Source organism: Bidens hawaiensis, unplaced genomic scaffold, assembly GCF_021521415.1.
Source record: "Bidens hawaiensis isolate Kalapana, Puna unplaced genomic scaffold, B.hawaiensis_p1.1 tig00005080_1, whole genome shotgun sequence".
Lineage (NCBI taxonomy): Eukaryota > Viridiplantae > Streptophyta > Magnoliopsida > Asterales > Asteraceae > Bidens > Bidens hawaiensis.
The window spans coordinates 550,917-572,113 of record NW_027491324.1 but is presented as its reverse complement, the minus strand read 5'-3'; positions in this window follow the sequence as shown (position 1 = coordinate 572,113).

Here is a 21,197-nt window from a genome sequence, read left to right as displayed (position 1 = left end):
TATTGCCACTTTCTGGGCATTCCAACTATACCCAGATTAGTCATACAGCTCAGTTTAGTATTGAGACTATAATAATATTAAAATATTAATATTATTATAATATTGATTATAGGAAACCGTTATTGCAAGTTATACAAACGTCGAACCGGCGTGCTACTGATTATCTACTAAACAGTGAGTTTCATGACCCTACTTCTAAACTGTTTTACGAACTTTTTGGGTGAATAGCATGTTTGATTACATATACATACCTGTAACATGTATTGATGTGAATTATCTAAGTGCTAACACACGAAAGTCCCCACGGTCACATTGATTAACTTCGAGCCGGTGGCTTGTGAATAGTACTATTGGTTTGACAAACCCAAACAAAATCGGCCTGGTTGCCGTGTCACATAGCGCCGTTTGCACATGACCATATTTATACAAACAGGCTATGTAGTGTTAGACATAGCTACTGGGGCATGTTGTGGGCGGAAGGGGAGCCATAGTGGTTGATTGAGCGTGGAAAATGGATGCACGCAGCACATATAGTCAAGGCCTCACTGTAGCTTAAATTACATCATTTACATACATACATACTTATTTCATGATTACAAGTGTTTACTTGTGAATACTCATTACTGTTTTCTTGAAACTCGTGAAACTCACCAACTCTAGTAGTTGACCCGTTTTAAACTGCTTTTCAGGTGTACCTAAATCGGAATGATTTGGTGATCTGTTACTAGGTTGATGCTATGTGAATAGAAGCAAGGGTGTTATTAGTAAGATCGTATAGTTAACGAACTAGTTTTGTTTGTATCGCCTAGACTGTAAAAACGATGATAGAACAATGAATTGTAATATATTGTAAATTAGTTTGTGATGTTTCTTTATAAACAATGTGTTGATACCAGAGATGTCTGTTACGTTCCCGTTTTACGCTTCCGCATTGTGCTAGTCGGGGTGTGACATCATAAGTGACATTATGTTTGATTCATTCAACTTGTCACGCTCTAGTTGTCTTCTATAGTACTATTATCAGAAGGAGCGGTAGGATTGTCATATCATGTCGGCTTGAGGGATAATCATAAGCCAATCAGAGCAAAATTTGTGGAAACTTTTTAGAAAAACATCTTAGGTTTTGTAGATTAGAGTGGATGATTTAGATGAGATACTAATTTATAGAAGAAAGTTATAGTGAACAATGTTTTAGGGTATTAAAATAATACATATTAAAATTTATGATCATTAGATTGATGGAGGATCATTAATGTGATGATCATTATATTTTATTGAAGATGTGATATGTATATTGTTAGCATCAAACTAATAGACTATAATTAAAATTATACTTAAACAAAAAATAAATCACCTTTTGGCAAAATTAAAATTTATTTAAGTATATGTGCAAAACAATTGTAGCACATCACTTTTGGACAAAAGTGAGATAATTATTTTAATTATACACGGGCTAGTTTTGCTAGATATAAATGTAAGACATCACCTTTGGACAGAAGTGAGACATTTGGATCATGCTAGGCAAAACTAATAAAAGCTTTAGTTAGACTTGAATAATAAGGTAAATGTAGCACATCACCTTTGGGCAGAAGTTATACGTCAAAATTCATTCAAGTTAAGTTTTTTATGTTTTGTAAAATGTTATAAGATTTAACTGTTTACAAATCATTTATTTAGGAACAGTTTACCGGAAAATTAGAATTCTCGGGAAATTAGTTATCGAGAATTTTGAGTTTTCGGAAATTTTAAGTTCTCAGGGATTATGAGTTCTCGGGAATTCTAGTGAGTCTAGCTTTTAGTAGGTTTTCAGGATTTATGAGAGTTTTCGGGTTTTATAAGGTTTTCGGGATTTTGGTAACCCATAAACCATTTTAGAATAAAACCGAAATTAATTTTTAAATCCTTAACCCATAAACTATTTTATCCTACAAATTATTTTTAGATCCCATAAACTAATCTTATATATATATATATATATATATATATATATATATAAATGAAACATCCCTATAATCTCTCAAGCCACCAGATTGCTTTATTTGTAAATGAAGGTTTCTCATACATTTGACCCGAATACACAGGTATGGGTCTTACCAAACACAGATAGCCCTGAAACGGGTCATAAAATCTCATTAAGTTAAAAATTACTCTCACTAAATATTTGATATGAAAATCCTATAAAGTAGAGATATATACTAAAAAATAAGATCTGTTTTTTGAAAAAAGGACATCATTTATAATTAAGAAACAATTTTATAGTAAAAAAAATAAGCGGGACATAGGTCTCAGATAGCTTTTAACCGGGTTATAACATCTCAATTATTTATGAAACACTTTCATCATCAAACCTTTAGTATATTATTAACTTCATTACAATAAATAAAATTAAACTCCAAAAAATATATAAATATTAGAAACAAATAATGCAAAACAAACCATGTAATACGAGGGATAAAAACTAGTTAATGATAAAGATGGAATTCAAAATTTTTATGAATTATTTTGTTCCCTAATTTAAATGATTTAATTATAGTTACTAAGATTTTGAAATCTTTTATTGATAAACTATATCATGTTTCAATTTTTTTAATAGATAAAAACCAATCAAAATTGGAAACAACACATTTTAATCCTACGATTCATCCAAAATAAGGTTGATTCTTCTAATTGTATGATGAACATGAAGAACATTTTCAAAGAATCTTTAGTCAGTGTTCTCTAGAATCGAAATCTTAAACATATTTTTAATAGATTTCAAGTATATTAGAGTTTTTAATATGAATTTTAGCAATTATAACCAGTGTTCTTAACAAACATGAAAACAGAATACCGAAAAAATAAGGGTTTTTATCAAATTTCATGTGTTTCGATTTTAATTCCAGATTTAGGAAAAACATGAAGAACTAATTAATCAACATCGCTCTGATATCACAAGTTGATCAGTTAGTCATGTAATCAATAGAAAACATGATAAATATTAAACCAATGAACCTATTACAGCAGGGAGAATAGTAACCACAGCAAAGAAGGATGTAGACAGCCTGGTTGTCAACTTGGTCGAGTTCCCATTTAGGATGTATAGTTAAGGGCGGAGATTATGGTTCTTGAGAGGAACCCGGTTTTAAGAGAGATGAGGCGCACAAAATTTTATATGTGTGTGATTTTGTAATGACGTTAATCATTATCTCTCTTCATATACACCCAAGGGAAAGCCCTTCATTAGTCAATTAAAGGTAGTATGACCTATCAACAATTACCAAACTAATATATAATAAGGTATAATTAATATTTTGATCTAATATTATATAAATGATAAGGATGGCCCTATAAATAAATATATAAATACTATATTTATTCTTATATTACACAACAGATCTAACCATGTTCTATCGATTTTGGCGATTTATAAGACATCTCCAACTAAAGAATAGAAGAGGTACAAACTATGGTTGTTAATTTATGACACAGACCTGTTAACACGACACAAGTTTAAGTTTGAGCTTAACAGGTTTTGTATCTTAAACAGGCCGACCTATTTAAGACATGTTTAAATTCGTTTCCTAACAAATTAAAGACCTGTTATACTATTAGTAACCTGTGTAGATTTTTAGTTAAAACAAATAAATAAATATACACTCCGAAAGTCCTAAACGTAAAGTCATGCTTACATAGGACGCTTCACTCATGCCCGTCATAACTCGATATTATATTTTTGATGGATGTTATGATTTGCTTCTTTGGTTTTTGTTTCCGATATGTTATGAATTTTCGGTTTTTTGTTTCAAGTATGTTATGAATAATATATTAATTAAGACTTTTATGCTTGTTTTGAAAATTTTTTGTTTCATTGCGCATGCATTATTCATTGTGTCTTAAACAGGTCCTTTAATAGGTCTTAACAGGTTAACCTGCTAATAAACAGGTCTATGTTTGTGTTTAGTACCACAAGTAATCATGTCTTATCATGTCATGTGTTATCTTGTCATTATCATATTTAAAACCACATGTCATGTGATACCCGGCGAAATAAAAAGTATTATTAAATTTCATAAACGAGATTAAGACATGTTTAGACTGGGTTAAGTGAGAATTAAGACCCTTAAGTTAAATATAGTATTTTATGCTAAGAATGAAAGGAATATATATATATATATATATATATATATATATATTTTAAAACGCGCAAGGAGTCAGACAGGATAAAGAAATTTTGGTGATAAGTTAAGAGGACACAAACGTTTTCAGTTAAGCGTGTAAATATTCAACCTAACATTCGATAAAATGTCCATGGATGAATCCATTTAAATAATGTACAAGATTGAAAAGCAGGAACTCCGGCGAAAATGTGACTCAATTCCAAATAATAACGAAGCGGGAAAATGTAAATTAGTGTTTCAACAATAGTCGTAATATCACAAGTATTGAGGAGATAGTAAAATATATACTATTATTATATTCGAGAATTATTATTTGGATAAGATAAATCGAATAGACACCATAAGTTTGGATGGGTTGTTTTTGGGAAAAACAACTAAACTAGTTTTATTAAGTTTGGAGTAACACGGAACCGACACCGACACCGGGAAACCATCGACAATAACTTATTAGCGAAAATAATAAGTTAACGAGACAAATTTAAGTCGAGAACGGAATAAATATTTTGACGAAAGATACGTGGAAAATATAACTCACTCAAAATAGCTGGTTCGTTGGACCAAGAGACCGAGACGCGAACGGAGATCACGGAGATAAAACCGGCTATATATGTCCATTCCCTCATTCTCTCATTTATAACATTTTAGAGAGAGAGAGACTAGAGAGAGAGAGCAGAGAGCTGAAAAATTTTCCCGCGGCTGCGGCAGTCTGGTGGTGGTCCGGTGGCGGCCAAAGGCGGTCGAAGCCCGTTTTCACTAGGGGAACCATTTTTCGACGTCCTGAACGTGATGGTAAGCTCTGATTATCCTAATTCTGAGCTTAAGTTTGTTAAAAATGCGTTCTAAAATCTAGACAGATCGTGTAAGTTTTGCATGTTTGTAAAGATCGTTCCATAACCGAAGATCTAACGGTCTGATCATCTTAATTTTTTTTACAGATGGTTCATAACCAATAGATAATCATTTTGAACGGTTGAGATGAGGATCGGAGAAGTTTAAGTTGGGTTTCTAGGCTCGTTTTTGGACTCAGTTCGCTGGGCGGATTTTGAAAACGCAACTCTAAAGAAATGCAAATTCCCGGAGATCCGACCGTCGGATCGAGCTGAAATTTTCAGTGAGCCTTCCTAACACCGAAATTATTGATTCCACCAAAGGAAATGATAATTAGAAGTTTGGATGGTGAGTTATAGGCTGCATAATTTACTGGTCAGGTTTTAGAACGAAAATGGTTCTTTAAAATGGGTTGCATGTAGGTTTTGAGGTGTCGTATGGAAGATCCGAGACCGGAGAAATGTTTGTGAGGCAAAAACGAACACGTTGGTATATCTGGATCGTGTTGCATGTCGGCTATGAGTAAATTTTTAGACTTGAACCGCACGCGAGAGGGTATAACTTTTATCTCTTAAAGTTTTATAAAATTAGATTTTGATAGATTGGTTTAAGTAGTTTTATTAAGTATAATTTGAAATATTATAATGCGGTAGATGATTATTTTAACTATAGCTAATTTACAAACGAGCGTTGAAAACAAGAATATGAAAGTGAATAACCAATATAAATTCACGACCACGCGTGCTAAAAATTGTACAATCGAGACTTGGACGATTTCGTGTGTGTATATGCACGATATTTGGACTGAAATAGTTTATCCGGATAGTGACCACCATTAATATTAAAAAAAATAAATAAATATACTTTTAGAAAATATAAACTTTCATATAAATATGGAAACAAAATTTTATTAAGTATATTAATATAACGCGTTTCTCTATAAATAATAATAATGGTTATATTATGTTTTGTAAAAATAGTAGTATATAATATATTTGTCAGAATTCAAGCACGTGTCTCTATGACAGATAATATGTTAATAAAAGAATATTATATTTTAAAATTATATATACGTTTTATTAAAGAACGTCCAAGTTAAGTTTCAAAAACATATATTAGTATTACATCGATTATTTGAAACTATGTTGTTCCAATATATTTATAAGATATTTCGAAACTTTAGATTCAAATACGATTTTTCTTAAACAATAAAAGTTTGTAATTTAATTATTAGAATTATCATAAATAAGAAACGTGAGGATAAATAAATTAAGTTAGGATAATATTCTATTTGTATCTACGTTTATGTGTTAATATAATTGGTATTAAACATAGGAATCCGGTTATTTGGATGAATGCTAATAAGATCTTGACATTGATTGGCATATTATCACACTTGAGTTTATTTGAACTGAGGCAAAGGTGAGTTTCTCGTAAATCCCCTCGTTTTAATGATTTATAAATTTTGGGGCAAAAGTGTGTAAACTAAGGGCTATATATTTTACAAATTGTGTTAAACTAGCAAGAATACCCGCGCGTTACGGCAGTGTTTATAGTGCTTGGTTACAAATATCATTTTTATTTGATACTTACGTATTTCTTTCAAATTAAGTAGCATGATGTATAGGTTGTACAAAATTCTAGAAAATAATATTAAATCCCTTAAAAGATAGATTCATCATCAATCTACACCGTATAGTTCCAAGAAAAGAAAAAAAAAAGCAAAACATCAAATGTGCTATGTAACATAATACATGACGATAAACAAAAATATAACCATGTTATTGCCAATGATTAATATTTATTTATGCAGAACTAAAATATAAACATATCCATGCTACGATGTATGCTATAGCAAACAAAAAATAAATCGCTGGGTAAATAATAAAAAGGAAAAATTATTAAAAAAGATGATTTAGAAAAAGATAATTTTACACTTATAATTATGTGATCTAACAAATTATATACCGACCCACAACAAAAGTTAGGCAAAAAAAAGGAATTATTTTAACTTCATATTCATATTGGATACATGCTACAACTTACGCAATAAATTAAACAGATTATATAACTTTGTACTTTGTATTTTGAGATCATCACCGTTAGCAAATAATTAAGACATCACAAGTAGCAAATACGACTGCTTAAACATTGTAATTGTAATTATGCTTCTAAAGACAAAACGATCATGTAACCATAAACAACATGAATCATTAATATCCATACAGAAATGTAATCCACGCATCGTCCGTTACTCGACCGAGTGTGACCGCATGTGAGTATGTGACCATTCAAGGCCTTCGAATGATACCGGTTACAAATGTTTCGTTGACGGTACATCACCCGATGCGGACGCGCTCCCGCTATGTCCCATACCTGGCCGTGCAATATCTATTAGTCCCCTATATGTCCAGCCATGCGCCATCCCTCCCGCTATATATATGTCTCTTGCCTGTCCATGGCCGTGCACCCGATTGCTTGGCGGAGCGCCACCGCATGTGGCTCATATTGATCAAGGCCTTCTAATCGCCAAGCGCCACCGCATGTGGCTCATATTGATCAAGGCCTTCTAATGATACCAATTAGGACACTATTGGTTGTTCGGCCGAGTGCCACTTGCGTCAATGACGGAGCCGAAGATAATGCAGTGAGTAGGGTAAGATTGACAACAGTAACGCCCTCAAAAAAATTTTCGGTTTAAAGATTTTCAGCATGTAGAGTACGTATATTTCTCAGGAGTTATCCGGCATCTTTCGTTGACCCGACCATCTTTCCGGTACGTTAAGTCATCTAATCTTTCCGCACAAGTCGCCATATCCCTTAAACTTGAAGGGCTAGTGTGTAACATATTATTTATATCATAAAAAAAATAATCTAACCCTAACCCTTTAATCAGCGCCGATCGGACCAGAAACCCCCCCCCCCCCTGGTGATTTTTCTTCTATGCAGCCGAGATTAAACCGTAAAACTTCAATTCAAGGTTGGTTTTATGATTCCCCATGTCTTTTACACCTTAATTGATCTTTATATTACGCGTATTGATCGATTAATGGCTTGTTGTAGGCAAACCGGGTGACTGTCCAATTGAGTATTTCAGGGACTGTTTTGGTTGAGGTTTTTGCACCGAAATCTTCCTAGGTATGTCTAGTATAACATACTTAAGTATCGTGTTCATTGGTGTTCGTTAGATTGGTCAACTAGTTGTAGTTTGATTGTTATGTTCGGTTGACTAGAATTGTAGTTTGGCGCGTTTAACGCGAGGGTTTAAGTGATTAACGACCAATTCAGCTCAGGGACACTTGGTTTGATGTACGGGCTGTTGAAAAATCATTTTTATAAGTTATGGGGCTGAATTGGTTGTCGGTTACTCCAACGGGTCGGTACAACGCGTAATTTCGTTTATTGAGTAGTTGGTGCGTTGTACTTGCGAATTACCGACCCATTTGACTCGTGTAGCATCGTGTGGACTTGTTGGCTGTGATTTTATCATGTTGGGTCCACACGGGGCTGAGTTGGATGTTATTGGCCTAATCGACTCTTAAACGCGCGTATTGGCATCACCTAGTGCTTCTGGGGGTAATTTGGGAATTCATTATTCCCGAGAGTGTCTAAGGGTCGTTTTGGTGAATGTGAGACCTCGGGGGATGTTTTGATTTAATTTGATGAGGTCGAGGCTTTAGGTGACCCAAACCCCGTTAGAACGTCTCGTAGGATAAGCGAGTCATCTTGATGTCATTAGTATCGATTGAATGTAAACCGGCAGGTGTTTGAGTCTTGGGATTACTTAGGGATTCTCTAGCTCGTGGTGAATCCGAGTCTCGTGTCATGTGAGTTCATGATGCCCCCTTTTAACTCTTTTAAGTTTTGGGCTAGCATGCACACATAAACAGTTTTTCTTGATGAAACGTTTAAACTATTTTATATAGGCTTGCTATTATATAGTTGGCATTGGGATGTTATAGTATATATATATATATATATATATATATATATATATATATATATATATATATATATATTATTGTATGGCCTATATTTGGCGATGTTGTAGTCGTATTCGACTACTGATGTTACGTATGCTTACTTTGTGTTTGCATGCGTTGATGAGATGTTACGTGTTTGGGTTGTACGTTTGCTCGACCCTGATGTTATTACTTGGATGTTATATATATATTTATATATATATAGGGATGTACTTATAAGGATGTTTATATATATATATATGTATATATATATACATATATATATATATATATATATATGTATATATATATATGTATATATATGTATGAGAATGATTATTTATCAATGATGATGGCTTAACTGATGAATTCTTTTCACTTTAAAACTTTTGGAATGACTATCATGATTATTATTTACTGATGTTATTTATTTAAAACTTCAACTTACTCAGCTCAAGCTGACTTTGTGTGCATGTTAGTGTGAGTTTCAGGTTAGGAAGAGGATGCCTTATCACTTGGACGTGCAAGAAGCTACTTGGACGGTGAAGGGCATACGTGGATGGAATATTTTATTTTTGAACATTTTATTTTAAAAAGTTTTATAAATATAATTGAATTGGTTTTTGGGTAATATTCCCAGGATTTTGGGAACTTATTTTATTATTTATGTTTTCCGCTGAATTATACTCTGAGATGTTTATTTTAATGGAATGAACCGTTTTCAAGTTTAAGTATTTTATTAAGTATTTTGTATGAATACCAACTGTAGGATTCCCGGGGTTCGAGGCCTTACAAGTTGGTATCAGAGCCATGGTTTGAGGGATCCGAGCATCCCCGAATGCTTGGACTCGAACTGTAAGAAAGAAACTAGTATGCCCACCGCGAGTAGCTGCACGCCAATAGGTAACTTTAAATTATTTAGTCATTCCTTTGAATTTGAAAGTTTCCAGTATGTGATTAACTGTTTAAGTGTTAGATAGAAGGCTAATGTGGTTAGGGGTAGGGGTGATTAGGACGGGCGGGTAAAGTAAACGACTAATTACACTTGATCAACGTAATTAGCAGTTTACCCTTACCTTACATGTTCTAAATGCCACTTGTACCTGACCATATTAAAATTCTGTCTTTGTAGGGATATGTCATAGTTAATACTCGCGCAGCTAAGAGAGGTGGTTCTAGTGTTCGTGGTCGTGGTCGTAAACCACGTGCCGAAGTCGAGAATGAGATTCCTACTTCCCAGCAGGAAGCCCCGATTCATGAGGAAAGGGATAACCCCGCCTTAGATCCTGCTATGCGCGCAGCAATCGCGGACAAGGTTTACCAGGTGCTCCATAGCGCCATTCCCAAGATCGTTGCTGAGGCCGTTAGGGCCATGGAAGAGTCTATGGTTGGTAAGAGTTCGGGTAAAGAAAGGAAGGGTAGGGAGACGCAGGTTGATGAGGAGGAAGAGGTGTATGTACCGAGTGGGGATGAAGACGAAGTGCGGACTGTTAGTGTGTCTACTCGGGGTTGCTCATATGGTGACTTTAAGAAGTGTGACCCCCCTTCTTTTGATGGTACTAAGGATGCGTTGGCAGCACATCAGTGGGTAAGGGAGATGGAGGCCGTTCTGAGAGTCAGTAAGTGTAAGGGGGATGACATGGTGACTTATGCTACTGCCTCTTTTCGTTCTGAGGCACTGTGTTGGTGGGACAACTTGGCACAGGCTATGGGTGATCGTTTGATCAGGAGGATGACATGGGATGAGCTGAAGAAGTTGGTTCTCGATCAGTTTTGTCCTCCGCATGAATTGGATAAGATGGAACAGGAATTATTTACCTTGGAGGCGGGTAGTATGATGCATCGGGAGTATACCACCAAGTTTAACCAGATGGCCCGTTTATGTCCCGATTTGGTTACTCCCGAAGCTAAGAGGATTAAAAAGTATGTGAAGGTGCTTCCGGCAGATATTCATAGGGGTGTGGTGACCACTGACATGAAATCTTTTCACTCGGTGGTTACCCTAGCAGGTACATTGTATGATCAGAGGGAGAAGTTACCGCCGACCGAGACAAGGAAGACTTGGAACACTAATTCGTACGGTAAGCGGCCCGGGGGAAACAATTTTAATCCGTCTGAGAAGAGGGTGAAGACTGAGACTTCTGAGTTTAAGAGGGATGCGGCGTTTGGTAATTGCAAGAAGTGCGGGAAACCGAACAAAGGGGAATGTAAAAGTGGGTCTGGCTCCTGTTTTCGTTGTGATAAGACGGGACACCCCCATTTCGAGTGTCCGACGCCACATATCATATCCATGCTTAAGGCGGGAAGGTTGATGCAGCGGGGCTGCGGGGCGTATCTAGCGTATACTATAAATATGAAAACCGAGGTGGCTACCATCGGTGATGTTCCTATCGTTCGGAATTTCCCGGATGTATTTCCAGATGATTTGTCAGATGTGCCGCCGGACCGCGAGGTCGAGTTCCAGATAGACCTTGTGCCGGGCGCAAAACCCATTGCTCGAGCCCCTTACCGTCTAGCACCGAATGAGATAAAAGAACTTGGGCTTCATTCGACCGAGCATCTCACCTTGGGGTGCCCCGGTCCTGTTCGTTAAGAAGAAGGACGGTAGCTTGCGAATGTGCATTAACTACCGTGAATTGAATAAGCTCACTGTTAAAAATCGGTACCATCTCCCAAGGATCGACGACTTATTTGATCAGCTCCAAGAAGCTAGTTGGTTCTCGAAGATCGACCTTAGGTCCGGGTATCATCAGTTGAAGATTCGGGAGGAAGATATTCCTAAGACTGCCTTCCGCACTCGTTATGGGCACTACGAATTTCTCGTGATGTCTTTCGGTTTGACCAACGCACCGGCTGTGTTCATGGATCTTATGAACCGGGTGTGTAGACCGATGCTCGATCGTTCGGTTATTGTATTCATCGACGACATTCTCGTGTATTCTAAAAGTGAATCCGATCACGCCGGTCATCTTACGGAAGTTTTGGAAGCTCTGCGAAAGAACAAATTGTATGCGAAATTTTCTAGGTGTTCCTTTTGGTTACGTGAGGTTCAGTTCTTGAATCATGTTATTAACCCGAGTGGTATTTTGGTTGACCCTGCAAAGGTGGAAGCCGTAAACGAATGAGAATCTCCTAAGTCTCCATCCGAAATTCGCAGTTTTCTGGGCTTGGCTGGTTATTACCGCCACTTCATTCCCGATTTTTCGAAAATCGCTTCGTCATTGACCAAGTTGACTAAGAAGAGCGTTAAGTTTGTTTGGGGTACTGAGAAGGAGGAGGCTTTTCTCGAGATGAAGAACGGGTTGACGCATGCCCCGATTCTAGCTTTACCCGATGGCACCGATGATTTAGTGGTTTATTCTGATGCCTCTTACCAGGGGCTTCGGTGTGTTCTGATGCAGCGAGACCGAGCCATCGCTTATGCCTCACGGCAGTTGAAGCCTCATGAGGCGAACTATCCTACTCACGATTTGGAGCTGGCGGCAGTTTTGTTTGCGCTTAAGTTGTGGCGGCATTATTTGTACGGTGTTCCTTGCGTTATCTATACCGATCATAAGAGCTTAAAGTATTTCTTCGAACAAAAGGAACTGAATATGCGTTAGCGTCAATGGTTGGAGTTGATTAAGGTTTATGATCTGGAGATTATGTACCATCACGGTAAGGCTAACGTGGTAGCCGACGCGTTGAGCCGGAAGGAGAGACCGAAACCTTTTCGTGTGAAATCTTATCAGCTTATTCTTAAACCCGATGTTTTGAAACAAATAGCCAACGTCCAGAATGAAGCTTTGCAGGTGGAATGGATTATGTCAGAACGTATTTGGGGTCAGGAAAGGTTGTTGGAGGACGTCGGTGATGGGGTGAAGTATAAGGATGGGCGTTTATGGGTACCGAGGTATGGGGGATTCAGAGGTAAAATTTTGTATGAAGCACACAAGTCGCGCTATTCCATTCATTCGGGCGCGACCAAGATGTACCAAGACCTGAAAAAGAATTATTGGTGGGCTACGATGAAGTTTGAGGTGGCTCAGTATGTGAGTAAGTGTTTAACGTGTCTACAAGTTAAGGCCGAGCACCAGAAGCCGTTCGGGAAACTTCAACCATTGGAAATACCTGAGTGGAAATGGGAGCATCTTACGATGGATTTTGTGACTAAACTGCCTCGTACTCCTAGGGGTAGTTATGACACCATTTGGGTAATCGTTGATAGATTGACCAAGAGCGCTCATTTCTTACCGATTCGAGAAACAGTTAATTCTGAGCAGCTGGCTGATGTGTTTATTCGGGAGATCGTTTCTAGGCATGGGGTGCCGGTATCTATTGTTTCGGATAGGGATACGCGTTTCACCTCCAGGTTTTGGAAGAAATTTCATGAGGAAATGGGTACCAAACTCCTCATCAGTACCGCTTATCACCCGCAGACGGATGGTCAGTCCGAAAGGACTATTCAGACTCTTGAGGACATGTTGCGGGCTTGTGTTATCGATTTTCGTGGTAGTTGGGATCGGCACTTACCGTTGGTAGAGTTCTCGTATAATAACAGTTATCACGCCACGATTGGGATGTCACAGTTTGATTGTATGGTAGAAGGTGTAGGACTCCAGTTTGTTGGGGTTCCATTGGTCAGAAACAGTTGGGTAGTTTGGAGGTGGTTGAGGCTACGACTGAGAAGCTCGATAAGATTAAGGCGTTTATGAATGCCGCTCAGGATCGTCAAAAGTCTTATGCGGATAAAAGGCGAAGGCCTATTGTGTTTAAGGCTGGAGATCGGGTTATGTTGAAAGTTTCTCCTTGGAAGGGTATCATTCGTTTTCGTAAGAGGGGTAACCTTAGTCCAAGGTTTATCGGTTCGTTCTGTATATTGTCCCGTGTTGGTGAGGTAGCGTAGGTTGGAATTGCCCGAGGAGCTCACGGAGATTCATCCTACTTTTCACGTGTCCCATTTGAGGAAATGTTTAGCGGATGAGAAGGCCCATGTGCCTCTTGATGATATTGAGCTTGATAGTAAGCTGAACTACGTTGAGGAACCTATCGCTATACTTGACCGTCATGAAAGGCGTCTGAGGAATAAAGTGGTTACGCAGGTGAAAGTGCAGTGGCGGCACCGTAGGGGTTCCGAGGCTACTTGGGAGTCCGAAGACGAGATGATGAAACTCTATCCGCAGTTGTTCCTGTCGCCTCGGGATTCAGGGACGAATCCCATTGTAAGGGGGTGGACTTGTAACCCCCGCAAAAAAATTTTCAGTTTAAAGATTTTCAGCAGGTAGAGTATGTATATTTCTCAGGAGTTATCCGGCATCTTTCGTTGACCCGACCATCTTTCGGGTACGTTAAGTCATCTAATCTTTCCGCACAAGTCGCCATATCCCTTAAACTTGAAGTGCTAGTGTGTAACATATTATTTATATCATAAAAAGAAATAATCTAACCCTAACCCTTTAATCAGCGCCGATCGGACCAGAAACCCCCCCCCCCTGGTGATTTTTCTTCTGTGCAGCCGAGATTAAACCGTAAAACTTCAATTCAAGGTTGGTTTTATGATTCCCCGTGTCTTTTACACCTTAATTGATCTTTATATTACGCGTATTGATCGATTAATGGCTTGTTGTAGGCTAACCGGGTGACTGTCCAATTGAGTATTTCAGGGACTGTTTTGGTTGAGGTTTTTGCACCGAAATCTTCCTAGGTATGTCTAGTATAACATACTTAAGTATCGTGTTCATTGGTGTTCGTTAGATTGGTCAACTAGTTGTAGTTTGATTGTTATGTTCGGTTGACTAGAATTGTAGTTTGGCGCGTTTAACGCGAGGGTTGAAGTGATTAACGACCAACTCAGCTCAGGGACACTTGGTTTGATGTACGGGCTGTTGAAAAATCATTTTTATAAGTTATGGGGCTGAATTGGTTGTCGGTTACTCCAACGGGTCGGTACAACACGTAATTTCGTTTATTGAGTAGTTGGTGCGTTGTACTTGCGAATTACCGACCCATTTGACTCGTGTAACATAGTGTGGACTTGTTGGCTGTGATTTTATCATATTGGGTCCACACGGGGCTGAGTTGGATGTTATTGGCCTAATGGACTCTTAAACGCGCGTATTGGCATCACCTAGTGCTTCCGGGGGTAATTTGCGAATTCATTATTCCCGAGAGTGTCTAAGGGTCGTTTTGGTGAATGTGAGGCCTCGGGGGCTGTTTTGATTTAATTTGATGAGGTCGAGGCTTTAGGTGACCCAAACCCCGTTAGAACGTCTCGTAGGATAAGCGAGTCATCTTGATGTCATTAGTATCGATTGAATGTAAACCGGCAGGTGTTTGAGTCTTGGGATTACTTAGGGATTCTCTAGCTCGTGGTGAATCCGGGTCTCGTGTCAGGTGAGTTCATGATGCCCCCTTTTAACTCTTTTAAGTTTTGGGCTAGCATGCACACCTAAACGGTTTTTCTTGATGAAACGTTTAGACTATTTTATATAGGGTTGCTAGTATATAGTTGGCCTTGGGATGTTATAGTATATATATATATTATTGTATGGCCTATATTTGGCGATGTTGTAGTCGTATCGACTACTGATGTTACGTATGCCTACTTTGTGTTTGCATGCGTTGATGATATGTTACGTGTTTGGGTTGTACGTTTGCTCGACCCTGATGTTATTACTTGGATGTTATATATATATATTTTTATATATATATATATGGATGTACTTATAAGGTTGTTTATATATATATGTATGTGTATTTATATATATGTATGAGAATGATTATTTATCAATGATGATGGCTTAACTGATGTATTCTTTTTACTTTAAAATTTTTGGAATGACTATCATGATTATTATTTACTGATGTTATTTATTTAAAACTTGAACTCACTCAGCTCAAGCTGACTTTGTGTGCATGTTAGTGTGAGTTTCAGGTTAGGAAGAGGATGCCTTATCGCTTGGACGTGCACGAAGCTACTTGGACGGTGAAAGGCATACGTGAATGGAATATTTTATTTTTGAACATTTTATTTTAAAAAGTTTTATAAATATAATTGAATTGGCTTTTGGGCAATATTCCCGGGATTTTGGGAACTTATTTTATTATTTGTGTTTTTCGCTGAATTATACTATGAGATATTTATTTTAATGGAATGAACCGTTTTCAAGTTTAAGTATTTTATTAAGTATTTTGTATGATTACTAACTGTAGGGTTTTCGGGGTTCGGGGCCTTACAACAACGTACACCATGGTAATAATATCAAAAGAAAGAAAGTTGGGGTGAAGAAAATATGACGATGTATTTATAGATTTGGGAGGGGTGGCGGTTATAGGTGGTTAAAAGGTGATTATAGGTGAAATGACGCAACGCAACTAACAAATCTTTAGGCGTCAAATTATGTCAGATATTTTCTTGAATTATTATTTAATTTGACTATGTTTATTTACGCGCACATGATTTATAAGGTTTATTCTATTGGCTATATAATAATAGGATAAATATGTTTTGAAAATAACCATATAAAACAATAGGCTGAATATATTTTGGAAAAAGTTGGACGTAAATTGTTGTGGGATTTTAATTGGTGTGTTGTCACGTGTTGGCCCCATTTCTAATTGTAATGGATAGAATGGGATGAGTCATTATAAAAGGAAAAATCGTTAACCTTGAGAGAAAGAGTCTAAAAATATTGGTAGATCTATCGGGACGACGTCTCCCATTCTTCCAGTTCCTCTGGTTGAAAAGGTGGGAATATTTTGATTTTGGTATGCATCAGGCTTATCATAGTGATAGTCATACATGTGTTGTACTCTTTGCTCGTTTACAACTAACACGTTTTGTTTAAGAAATATATTGCTATGTTTGGAAAATGTTGGAAATTAAATTCCCATTGAAAAGAATAGTGAATGATGGAAAATTATCATTAATAAGAACGATGAATAAATGGATGTAAAGTCGAGAACTGTTACATCCCGGTTTTAGTTGAGAATATCACCAACATTCGTGTTGACAAAATTGTTTTAACATACTTTTCAGGTAAATGAAGAAAATGGATACTTTGTGAAGGATTTGGGAAAATGGTGTCGTGCGTTTGAATGAATGATAGTTGGACTTGTAATTTAAAATAGAACCGTGCATGTTTCACACGTGTAAAACTCAAATATTTAATAAGGTCCAACTTATGATTCATTATATTTAAATATGATTGGCTGAACAGCGTCTGTCACCGCCCAAATTAGCATAATTAAGTCTTCCGCTGCTAAGTTAACGATTTTGGGGTGTGACAGAAGTTGGTATCAGAGGGTCATAGGAAACTAGAAATTTCCAAAGAAAATTTCTAGACTATAACTCAGTATTTGAAACAAACATTTTTTCACTTTACTATAAAGAATTCTAAATGTAGTATTAGATAATGACTACATTTAATTTTTAGAATTCGTGCACTCCTTAGACCTTTTAATTTAATTTTTTCGTCAGACATAGGGCGGTTTCCATATTGTAACCGTCGCATCCCCTCCTAATGTACCTATATATAAGCATTCATTTGTCCATCGGAGTAAAGAAACATAAACCATCAACCAATTCAAACTGTAATATAACCATCGCCGGTAGAGACGAGGCATCACCCGACAACCCGATATAGATTTGTAGAAGTTCCGCCACCCGTCAGCGTCATCGATGTTCATTTACCGACGTAACCGCTGTTGCCATCAATATTTGGAACGGCCATTCGCGTGATCCACTACGAATCGACTGAAGTTGTTCACCATTCTTTAAGATAGCAAATATTCATTCGATTTAATCATGCCGTCGCAGCCGCTACCATCAGTTTTAAATCAACAACTCGATCTGTTTCTAGAAGCCCCGTTTCGGATTTCCATCTAATTTTTACTTGAAATGGGGGATTATGTCACTGCAAGGACCGGCGGTAAAATCAAATCAAAGAGACGGTGGTGGATAGAAGAAGAAGAAGAAGAAGAAGAGGGGTGGGTTTATGTGACATCACAAGTTAATTTAATATTCAACTAAAACCTAATTCCTAAGACTACTCCCATCGTCAACCAAGATAGTGGGTCGTTCGCCAGTTGAACAAAAAGACAAATGAAAATTCAGAGAATGATCACGACCAACCTTCAACCGGGTCGGCGGAACAACCCAGTTCGCAACCCTATTTAAGTATTTAATTAATTAATTGGACCAATATTTATTGACACCTCTCCACATTTTGTTTCTTAATAATTTATTACAATTGACTAATTTTACATAAAAAACATATATTTGTCTAATAAATTGTGATATTAAACGCTTTTTACAAAATCTAAAGAGAGATATGTTTAGTTTTTTATATATATAAACATTTCGATGTTTGTTTTATGAAAAACAGAGTTCTTTAAAAAAATGTAATTTTCAAGAATAGTTTCAATCCAACATTACTGGTTCGTAAATTTAACATGTTTAAATTTTATTTTTATGCATATTATATAATTATAAAGTATTTATTTAATAAAAATATTTGTTTGAATTAGATTGTGAATGAGAGTAAAAATATAAATTGGGTTGGGTTGTATAGGTGGAAAAGAGATAAACTAATTTTTTAATATTAGATTGAGTTGAGTTAGGCTGTGAATTGAGATAGTCTAATAAGTTATTTTGGTCGTGGCCTTACCATACGGTCCATACAGCCATACCCACTTTCAATTGTTCCCCTCATCTTCACACTCTAACCTATTAAATAACATTTCAATTCAAGGAGTTTTTCTTACATATTAAGCATTACATTACATTTATTACAATTTCTATCAATTGACGGAAGAAATATATAATGACTGGATTTTGGTTATTTACCAATGTTAACAAAACTAGGCGGGTGTCCGCGTGATGCAGCGGGAACTAACCTTGGTAATCAAATTATAGATTTATGGATGCTTCTTGTTTCGTTTGTAACCGTAAAACTATTTATTGAGATAAGTAGATTCACAGTTCTTATTTTAAACACAATTTAATATCGAAGTAAAAACGAAAACAGAACCTAACCATTGTTAATGGTTTGGTTTTGTTGGGTTTCAATTTTCAAAGATCTAGTTTCAGTTTTCGGTGACCAAAAACTGTTATTAATGGTTTAGCTCATGATTTAATTTAAAACCATCAAAACCGGACGGCAAACATCTATACGTAAAATTTTGTTTTTTTAACTGAAAAAACTATGACAATATCATATTCAAATTAAAGAAAATTAAATGCTCGTTTTTATGGTTCGTTTTTTTTTTAAATATATTAACTTACGAAAAGGTTATGTTCGTTTAAAAATTGTGGGGTATTTGGGTTAAAAATGAAATTATAAAGAATAAATGATTAAAAGATGAAGGACCAAAATTATAATTATTCTTTAAATTTATAACAGTTGGTTAAAGTTGAGGGGAAAGTTTGTAATTATTTTAAAGAAAAATGAAAACTCTTAAGATTTAATGTTAAAATGACCCCTTTACCCTTATTTTAAGTTATACAATATATTTAAACACTTGTAAATCTCTTAAAATTCATTGTCTTAATTTGTCCATAACTCCTATATTATATATAGTATAGATAATTTTTTTTATAGCACATCATATCACATACAAATATATATAAAAACAATCACACTCATCATTTAAACCGATTATTAATTTATTTTTATAACTAATTTTAAGTACTTTTTCTCTTTAATAAAAATTTCAATATACAATGTTTTAGAAATACGTTCGGCGTTTCGCTAAATATATTAACCGAGAGATGCAGCAACCCAACACATACTTTTAACAATAGATTTCAAATGTTAATTTTAGTATTGAGTTTTATATGTGTCAAAACAATAATTGCAAAACGTCATGTATGTCAAATTTAATGTAAACCTATGTAGCACAAAATGAAATGATATTTGTAACATTGAGTTGGAACCATAAAAATTGGCACAGCAATAACGCACAGAAAACAGTGCTAGTATATATATACATAACATATACTTAAGCCCATAAATATTGGGTTGGACCACAAATATCTGCATTTATAACATTGAGATTTTAATATGTGAACATTATGTTAAAATTTTCTTTTTAAAAAATATAAGAAAGTATGTTACTTGTGTTATGATATTAACCCTTTTATTTATATATACAAAATAACTAGTGATTTTCCCTTGCGTTGCATGGTAAAATCGGTCGTTAAAATCCGAGTGTTGCAGTGGCGAATGAACGCGAATTCAGTCAATATTAGCTACGTTCATTACGGTATTAGAACTAAAACAAGCTGGAAACAAAAAATGAAAAATAAAAATTGAGGTAGGCCAATGGGGTGGCGTCAGTTGGTCCCGGACGACAGCAGGGAGTCAACACGAATTTAGTCAGTATTAGATATGTTCGTTATGGTACTGGAACTAAAACAAAAAACAAAAATTAAAATTTATGTGAGCCAATGGAGCGACGTTGGTCGCCAATGGGGTGACATTGGTCGTCCCAGACGCTGAGTCAGTGACTCTACGACACTCTATAACATATTATAATTTTTTTTGTTAACAGATTTAAAACAATTTTATTCAGTCGGTAAACTCGGGCGTTGGTAAAACCCGATCGTTGCAACGGCGAGTCGACTTGTATTCGGGCGTTCTGACGGTGAGTCGGTAAAACTGAGGTGCTGGTAAAATCCGAGCATTCCGGCGGTGGGTCAACGTGAATTTTGTCGATTTCGTTTACATTTGTGACGGTACCGAAACTACAAAAAAAGTTAGGTAAAACCCGGGCGTGGGTAAAACCGAGCGTTGTCGGTACTGGACATTGCACGGTGACTCGGTAGAGCATTGTCAGTCCCAGACGCTGTGGCGGTGAGTTGACACAAATTCAGAAAAAAAGGCAAAACGTTCGTTATGAATCTAGAAAAGAAAAACATTTAACCAATAAAAGTGAGTCGGTAAACCCCGAGCATTGTCAGTCCCAGTCGTTGTGGCGGTGAGTTAACACAAATTCAGAAAAACAAAAGGCAAAACGTTCGTTATGAATCTAGAAAAATAAACATTTAACCAATAAAAGAAAAATTGGACTGTTGACGTGGTGCAACTTGGCCCAATTAAGGCCTTGCGGCACCAACCATCAACTTTACTTAATACTAGTGATTTACCCACGCATCGCAGCAGCGAGTTAACGCGAATTCAGTCGCTATTAGCTATGTTCGTTACGGTAGTGGAACTAAAACAAAATTAAAACAAAAAAATAAAAAATAAAAATAAAACTTGAGGTGAGC